Source organism: Mustela lutreola, chromosome X (genome assembly GCF_030435805.1).
Source record: "Mustela lutreola isolate mMusLut2 chromosome X, mMusLut2.pri, whole genome shotgun sequence".
NCBI lineage: Eukaryota > Metazoa > Chordata > Mammalia > Carnivora > Mustelidae > Mustela > Mustela lutreola.
This window is the reverse complement of record NC_081308.1, coordinates 19,630,973-19,640,637: the sequence shown is the minus strand read 5'-3', so window position 1 is coordinate 19,640,637 and position 9,665 is coordinate 19,630,973. Positions and strand designations below refer to the sequence as shown.

The window sequence follows — 9,665 nt, the reverse complement described above, 5'->3', positions numbered from 1 at the left end:
AAAAAAAAATAGAAAAGTTAAAGGCAGCCAAATTAGAAAGCCAAATGTAAAACTGTCTTTATTTGCAGATGACATGATCTTATATATAGAAAATACCAAGGAATTCACACACAGAAAAATGACTAGAAGAAATATATTAGTTTGTCAAGGCCATAGGACATAAGACCAATATATGAAAATCAATTACACTTTTACATAGGAGCAACAAACAATCCAAAACTAAAATTAAGAAAACAATTCTATTCACAGTAGCATCAAAAATAACTAAATAATTAGAAAAAAATTAACAAAAAAGGGTAAGATTTATACACTGAAAACCAACATTACTGAAAGAAATTAAAGAAAATCTAAATAAATGCAAAGACATTCCATATTTATGAACTGGAAGCATCAATATTGTCAAAAAGTTATTTCCTCCACACTGCATTTACAAATACAATTTCTATCAAAATTTCAGTAGGCTTTTTTTGGGGAAACTGACAAGCTAAACCTAAAACTTTTATGGAAATTCAAAGGACTTTAGAATAGTCAAAACAATTTTGAGGAAAAAAAAAGTTGGAGTATTTTGTTTCCCTATTTAAAAGTACTGTAAAGCCACAGTAATCAAGACAGTGTGGCATAAAGATCAATAGAAAGAATTCAATACATTAATTTTCACACTTGTGATAGCTGATTTTCAAGAAAAGTGCCAAGACAGGGGTGGTGCCTGGGTGGCCCAGTCACTTAGGCATCTGCCTTCAGCTCAGGTCACGATCTCAAGGTCCTGGGATCAAGCCCCACGTCTGGATTCCTGCTTCCAGGAATCTTTTGGGGGAAGATTTTAAAATACTAGTTCAATTTCTTGTTATAGATATATTCCAGCCTACTTCTCCCTCTCTCTTTGCCCCCGCAACTCGTGCTCTTTCACTCTCTCTGTCAAATAAATAAATCTTTTTTTTTTTAAATAAATGAAAATTTTTTAAAAAGTGCCCACACAATTCACTGGAAAAAGGATAGTCTTTTCAACAAATGGTTTGGGACAAGTGGATATCGATATAGGAAAAAAAATTAGGCCTTTACCTACACCATAAAAAATTAACTAAAAAAATACAATCCAAAAAACAAATAATCCAATTCAAAAACACGCAGAAGACATGAATAGACATTTCTCCAAAGAAGATAAATGGCCAACAGACACATGAAAAGATGCTCCACATCATTCATCATCAGAGAAACGCAAATCAAAGCCACAATGAGCTATCACCTCACACTGGTCGGAAGAGGTAAATCAAAAACACAAGAAACAAGTTTTGGCAATAATGTGGAAAAAAAGGAACCCTCCTGCACCATTGGTGGGAAGGCAAAATTGTGCAGCCACTCTGGAAAACAGTATGGTGATTTCTTAAAAAGCTAAAAGGAGAACTACTCTACAACCCAGTAATCGTACTACTGGATACTTACCCCCAAAATACAAAAACACTAATTTAAAGGGATACATGCATCCTTATGTTTATTGCAGCATTATTTACAATAGCCAAATTATGGAAGCAGTCTAAGTGTCCACTGATAGATAAGTGGATAAAATGTGGTGTATATACAAAATGAAATATTATTCAGCCATAAAAAAGAATGAAATCTTACCATTTGCAACACCACAGATGGAGCTAGACAGTTTTATGCTACACGAAATACGGTAAGGAAAGACAAATACCATATGATTTCACTCATATACGGAATCAGAAACAAAACAAATGAGCAAAGGGAAAGAGGGAGAGAGAGGCAAACCAAAAATGGTTTGAGAACAAACTAATGGCTATCAGAGGGGAGATGGGGGGGGGGGATGGGTGAAACAGGTGAAGAGGATTAAGGAGAGCACTTGTGATAAGCACCAGGTGATGTTTGGAAGTGTCGAATCACTGTACTATATCCCTGAAACTAATATTATACCATATGTTAACTATACTGGAATTAAAATTTTTAAAAATAAAAATAAAAGTTTCTGGAACAAAATTATTAACTCAAAATAGATCATAGGTCTAAATGTAGGAGCTAAAACTATACAACTTCTAGAACAAAGGAGAAAATCTTTGTGACCCTGGAGTAGGCAGAGTTCTGAGACAGAACACCAAAAGCATAATCCATAAACAAGAAAAAAGATAGATTGGACTTTACCATAAAGATTGCATTTCAAAAGATATCACTGAGAAAATAAAAACACAAGCCACATAACAGGAGAAATTATCTGCAAATCATATATCTGTTAAGAGACTTATACTGAGAATATATACAGAACTCCTACAACTCAGTAATAGAACAAATAACCCAGTTAAAAAAATGGGTAAAAAACTTGAATACCATTTCACCAAAGAAATATGGTTAATAAGCATGTGAAAAGATGCTCAACATCATTAGTCATTAGGAAAATGCAAATTAAAACCATATGAGATAGCCCTCTATATCCACTAAAATGACTGTTATAAAAAGAGACAGCACCAAGTGTTGAGAAGGATGTGGGAAAACTGGAATCCTCCCACATTGTTGATGGGAATATAAAATGGTACAGCCCCTTTGGAAAACAGGTAGAAGGTTCTTAAAAAGTGGAACATAGGCTTATCGTACAACCAAACATTCATTGCACTCCTAGGATCTACTTGAGAAAAATGAAAACGTGTCTACACAAACCCGAATGCTAATGTTCACAGCACCATTATTCTTAATAGCCAAAAAGTGGAAACAATCCAAATGTCCGTCAACTGGTGAATGGATAAACAAAACGTGGTGTACCTTTACAGATTATTATTCAGCAATAAAAACAAACCATTGATACATGTTACAACATGAATGAATCTCAAAAACATCTTATGTGGAAGAATTCAGTTGGCGAAAGACTACATATTATAAGGGCAAGAAGGACTTTTCTGGAGTGATGGGAATGTCCTATATCTTATTTGGGCTGATAGATACACGGGTATACAGAATAACTACAACTCATCAAACTGAACACACAAGATTTGTGCATTTTGCTGAATGCAGATTATATCTAAATAAATGAGTAACCCCTTGTTTGATTCTGCTGTAAAAGTCCCAAGTGGGAGCCTTCAGTATTTATATTAGAAATGAGAAAGGCAGAAAGAAAATTAAGCACTTAGTAAAAACAAAACAAAAAAATAAAGCCAAAGAAAGTAAAATAAAGAAAATAATAAATGTACGAAATCAATGAAATAAAAACAAGAGACTCAGAAAGCCAAGATATGGTCTTTTTTTTTTTTTTTAGGATTTTATTTATTTATTTGACAGAGATCACAAGTAGGCAGAGAGAGAGGAGGAAGCAGGCTCCCCACTGAGCAGAGAGCCCGATGCGGGGCTCTATCCCAGGACCCTGGGATCATGGCCTGAACCGAAGGCAGAGGCTTTAACCCACTGAGCCACCCAGGCGCCCCAAGAAATGGTCTTTTGAAAAAAAAAAAGAAAGGCTATGAATCACAACAGTGGTTGATGAGAAACTTTAAGACAAAAGACTGATAGTGCAAAAGACTGTTGAATGAGTTTGAGAATACAAACCACTGGGCTAATGGGTTTTCTTGCAGTTTTACAATCCTTTTGGAGAAAGTTAAAGTTTATTCTCAAGGAATAAAGGTCTTGAGTTCCAGCTATATTCAGTATCTTGCCATCTTTAAAATGTGTTCCTGGTTCCTGGTTCCTGTCCGCTGTGACATTCTTGACATACATATTATCTATACAGGATTTATTGTTGACTCTTTTGGAGTATGATACTTAAAGTTATGATTCCTGGTAAATTTTTATACATTTGTTGTGAGAATTACTCACTGTATTATTGTAATAGGAAATCATATTTATTAATATTTATTATAGGAATATAGATAGTAATAAATATACCAGTATGACAGTAATCAACTTGAATGTGTAATTTTACTACTGTGTAAGTGGCTTGAATTCACTTGCTGGCCTTGGCTTTCTCCCCATAAACTTGTTAAGAGAAAAAGACCCTGTGATTCTAAGAGTCAACGCTAACACTGACATAGAGCTTATTCCTTTGACATTCATTCTTTCTGCTGAAGGGAACAACAACCAATAGTGCATTATGAATTCTCAAAGCACTTTAAGTCAAAGACATTACTTCCTCTCAAGGGTTTTCATGAAACATGTAGGACCAATAGTTTCACCTTTAATTTTAACCAAGGCTGAATCAAGGGTGGCTTACAGTTTTATTATAGTTTTCATAATAGAGTAAATGTACCACCAAATGTATTTAATCACTCCCTTCTAACATTTAGGTGTCTTACAACTGTTACCATAATAAACAGTGCTGGAATAAACATTCTATGTAGATCTTTGTGAACCTGAGCAGATACTTGTTTAAGATGCATTCCCAAATAAGGAATTCTGGGTCAAAAGCTGAGATATTTTAAATCTGGATAGATATAATCAAACTGTCCTCTTCAAAAAACATTCCAGTTTATACTTCCCACCAATAATGTATCCTCACCAACACTGACTGCTATAAATCTTTTCAATTTTTGCCAATTTTTTTGAGTATAGGTGACACAATTTTCGCAAATTTTAATCAGTGAAAATGAATCACATTGTTTACACGTTTCTTATTACTCGATGGGCTCAGCACTTTACAAACGTGTATTGGGTATTATATTATTTCTTGTATATAAATTTAGCCCATACACATTTGCAAGATGGACTTCCCCTGTTGCCAAAAGCTTCAGTCAGACACACTGTTCAACAGCAGTGCTCTATCCCCCAGAATGCAGTTATTTCCCTGAAGCCCAATATTTGTGAACATTCCCTTAAATGAAAGCATTAAGTATTTGTCTAAGTTCTTCTCAACAGTGATACAATCCCAGAGTATAAAAGTACACTGGCCCAGGGAGCGCCTGAGTGGCTCAGCTGGTTAAGCCTTTGACTTTTGGTTTTGGCTCAGGTCATGATCTTAGCGTCATGAGACTGAGGTCCATATCAAGGTCTGCACTGGGCTCCAAGCTCAACACGAAGTCTACTTCAGATTCTCTTTTTCCCTCTGCCCCTCCCTCCTGTACTCACATGCTTTAAAATAAACAAATCTTAAAAAGAAAAAAGAAAAAAACACAACGGCACAATGGCTCAGGACAATACTCATTTTCTCTGATTCAGCAAGAACTGACCTTACAAGGAGGTCACTGGCAGCAGTGGAGGCCCTCCCTGTTAAGTCTGAGGCATGGAGAAAACTCCACGGAGATGTCACATTCTGCTCCTGCCTGAGGGATCACTTGACTGCCACTAACAAAGGTCTTCGCCCAAGTCCAATCAGCATGCTCCCGAGTCAACACCACCTCTCTTCCTGTCTTTAGTTCACTGAAAGGGTTGCAATAAATATTTTGTCCCATTTCTGTTTTTTATCTTATGGACTTGTTTTAGGAATATTAATCTTTCACATGTCATGTAAGTCTTAAGTATTTTCTCTCAATCTATCATCTTTTACATATGTGATATCTTCGGCCCTGTTCCGAACTTTTTAGATATTAGATCTGCCAACCTCTCCTTTATGGTTTTTGGGTTTGTTTTGCATTCCTCACCCAAATTATTAAACCAGTCTTTTTCTTTGTTCCAAATTTTGTCTCAATAAAATGAAACCTTAAATAAGACATTTTTTTAAAAAAAGATTTTATCTATTTACTTGAGACAGAGATCATGAGAGAGAGCAGGGGTGGGGAGGAGAGTGAGAAGCAGACTCCTCACTGAGCAAGGAATCCAACACACGACTCAATCCCAGGACCATGACCTGAGCCAAAGGCAGACGCTTAATCGACTGAGCCACCCAGGAACCCGTTAAATAAGATTTTAAATAAAAGATCTTTTACCTCCAAATGGCTAGTTATTTGGACTAAAAAAGTCTTTCCTTTTCTTCACAGACATAAAATGCAGCCTATAGCATTTATTATTAAATTTTTATATATGGTTATGTTTGTTCCAATGATCTATTTTTGCATCAATACCATACTTCTTATACTGTGGCTCTCCATGATCTAAAACATGGTGAGTCGACTCTCCCGTAACTCTTTTCCGAAAGTTTACTATTCTTGTGAATTTACTTTTCCAAATCTTTATCAGCTGGACAAGTTCTTTTAAGTTTTATTGATACCTACTCAGATTGCACTGAATTTATAGCAAAAAAAAAAAAAAAAAAAAAAAAAAAAATTGGCAAAGGCGCCTGGGTGGCTCAGTGGGTTAAATCCTCTGCCTTCGGCTCAGGTCATGATCCCAGGGTCCTGGGATCAAGCCCCGCATTGGGCTCTCTGCTCAGCAGGGAGCCTGCTTCCTCCTCTCTCTGCCTGCCTCTCTGCCTACTTGTGATCTCTGCCTGTCAAATAAATAAATAAAATCTTTTTTTTTAATTTTATTTATTTATCAGAGAGAGAGGGGGGAAGAGAGAGAGCACAGGCAGACAGAATGGCAGGCAGAGGCTGAGGGAGAAGCAGGCTCCCTGCTGAGCAAAGAGCCCGATGTGGGACTCGATCCCAGGACGATGGGATCATGACCTGAGCTGAAGGCAGCTGCTTAACCAACTGAGCCACCCAGGCGTCCCAATAAATAAAATCTTAAAAAAAAAAAAAAAAAAAAAAAAAAAAAGAATGCATTATTCTTTTAATATAATTTTGCTGGCATTTACTATTTTAGCATGGATTTTGTAACTTGGTGAAAATACGTTTCAGTGATTTGGTTTTTTGCTTTTGGTAGTATTTTCTCCAAGTTTGGCAGCAGGGATAGAACTTTGAACAATGAGTTATGAGGTCTCCTTTTGTCTTTTCATTTCCCATATTCTGAAACAGCTTAAACAGAAATTACCTAATCTTTGAAATTTGGCAGAATGAATATTGTTTGTGGAAACTTCTGCAGAGGTAATGGTTTTTTCAAAAATTTGATTTATTAATCTAACAGAGTGTGCAAGAGAGCAAGAGAGTGAGAGAGAATGAGTGGGAAGAGTGGCAGAGGTAGAAAGACTCCCCACTGAGCAAAGAGCTGGATCCAGGACTCGATCCTAAGACCCCGGGATCATGACCCAAGCTGAAGGCAGAAGCTTAACCAACTGAGCCACCCAGGCATCCTTGCAGGGGTAATTTTTTAGTAAGCCAAGTTTCTTGATTATAAGTATATTAAGGGTACTGGCTTCATTTCTTATAATTCCTTAAAAATTAATGTATTTCTAGGGACGCCTGCGTGGCTCAGTGGGTTAAGACGCTGCCTTCGGCTCAGGTCATGATCCCAGACTCCTGGGATTGAGTCCCGCATGGGCTCCTTGCTGGGCAGGGAGCCTGCTTCTCTCTCCGCCTCTGCCTGCCTCTCTGCCTGCTTGTGTGCTCTCTCTCGCTCTCCTTCTGACAAATAAATAAATAAAATATTAAAAAAAAATTAATGTATTTCTAGAAAAGCATCCATTTCAATGAATGCTCCTCCATATTAAATTTTTCTAGAAATAAGATTTCAGAAGTTTTATTAAGAGTGCAGCTATAGGGGGCACCTGGGTGGCTCAGTGGGTTAAAGCCTCTGCCTTCGGCTCAGGTCATGATCCCAGGGTCCTGGGATCGATCCCCACATCGGGCTCTCTGCTCAGCGGGGAGACTGCTTCCCTCTCTCTCTGTCTGCCTCTCTTCCTACTTGTGGTCTCTGTCAAATAAAAACAAAATCTTAAGAGTGCAGCTATATGTACTCTTATCAAAGAAAATTATTTTTCCTCTGCAAAACCCAAACACACACACATCATTTTTGGAGGTTATGTAACAGAGAGAACTTTCTATGGCAACCTGGAAATCATTTGCATGTCAGAGCTAGATTGCTCTCATAATCCCCATTTCTGTGAGACTTTAAAACTTACCATACAGTGGTACACAAAGCATTCTCTTATAAAAAGAGTAACACTGGCTGTGTTGACAAGAGACTGCAGTGGGGCAAGTGTGGAAGCACAGAAGAGTTATGTGTGCACTGCTGTTGTAGGTGATAGCCCATGGTGGTGTCAACTCTATCATTAACAGTAGAAGGGATGAGAACTGGTCAGAGTCCAAAAATATCTTGACAGGTGAGTCAAGAGGAAGTATCCATACAATGTACTTTCATCAGTAACACTGCATTACAGGCAGATTCTCAAGCAGGTACAGCTGTTGCTAAGAATCAATGCACTGACTTCAAGTTTTAAGAAAATCAGGCCCACAGTTTTCATGTTTGTATATACCTATTTACATTAAACATAGTGCTTCATAAATCTGTTGAAATTCATGTAGATGCTAGAAATAGACAAGAGACAAGACTTTTGCTTTCAATTCTGACATGAGATTACTTAAGATAAATTTAGTCAACTATGGAAACTCTGGGTCTTGTTATCCCTGAACTACTGGTGGAAGGTGCTTACAAAACAAAGGGAACATGCTAAACATAAAATTAATGTCTGGATTAGGACCTTGCTTTATTTAAATGTCCTTCATGTTACAACACAACCCTTCAAAGTCAATCAAGTATGCAACATCATATGTTTCTTCAGAACTTATAAATTTAAGTAATAATTCATAGCCACACCTTCTAAATTTCTACAGGACAGTTTCAATTCCTAAAAAGGCTTATTATTAGTCTGTGGCATCAAGTCCCACATTAAATGCAATTTAAGAAAAGCAACTAGAGACTTAATATTATCAGACTATCAAAACTCAGTAAATTTTGTGTTATTTGATACACCTACTTCTCAGCTCTCTATACTCACTTCTTAACACTGGGGAATTTTTAAAAATATCAATTCCAGGGCTCCATCCCTACTCAATTAAATCAGAATCTCTTCAGGACACATTTTTCTTTTTTTCCCCTTTTTTTAAAGGTTCTCCAGAAAATCTAATGTCAGCTAGAACTGGGACCTACCACTTTAAGAGAATCTTACAAAGTAAAAAATAAATAAAAATAAAGCAGGGGTGCCTGGGTGGCTTAGCCAGTCAAACATCTGCCTTCAGCTTGGGTCATGACCTCACGGTCCTGGGATCAAGCCCCGCGTCAGGCTCCCTGCTCAGTGGAGTCTGCTTCTTCCTCTGCCTCTGCCCCTCCACCCTACTCGTGCTCTCGCTTGAATGAATAAATAAAATCTAAACAAAACAAAACAAAACCCAAAAATAAAAAATAAAGCAGAGGACAAGAAAAATGTAAAATGGAGGGCAAGGTAAAAATCAAAAGGCACACCCTTTGCTTTCTAACATCACTGACCTCTTGAAAGATCCAAAGGTTACTAACATTAGAATCTACATTATAACCATATCAATAAAGCAGTTAAGAAAAAAACAAAATAAGACCTAGAAAGATCTATGTTACTTATCTAGAATCATCAGGTTTAACAGTGTTTTCCAGTGGGGGAAGGCTATCAGGTTTCAGGTATAAACCAATGCAGAAACAACTGCAGGGCATCAAAAGAAAATGAGAACTTCTGGCTCTAGTTTCCTGTGTCCCAGTTCAGGAATCGTAGCCAATGAGGTTTATCCGAGGCGTGATTATTGCTAATTGAAAAAGGGGACATAAAGGTGTGTCCATGGGAATGAGCTCCTATGCTCTTAAGTTAATTTTTATTAATTTCTTTTTCATTCATAATTTCAAAGATAATGCAACATAAAATACGGGGCAAAGGGAAGCTGGTTTTCAAGAACTTGTGT

At 37.1% G+C, this 9,665-nt stretch overlaps 1 pseudogene; it reads left to right on the top strand.

Annotated features, from left to right (window-relative positions):
• Positions 1-9,460: 9,460 nt before the first annotated feature.
• On the top strand, positions 9,461-9,614 carry LOC131822262 (U4 spliceosomal RNA; annotated as a pseudogene).
• Positions 9,615-9,665: the final 51 nt, after the last annotated feature.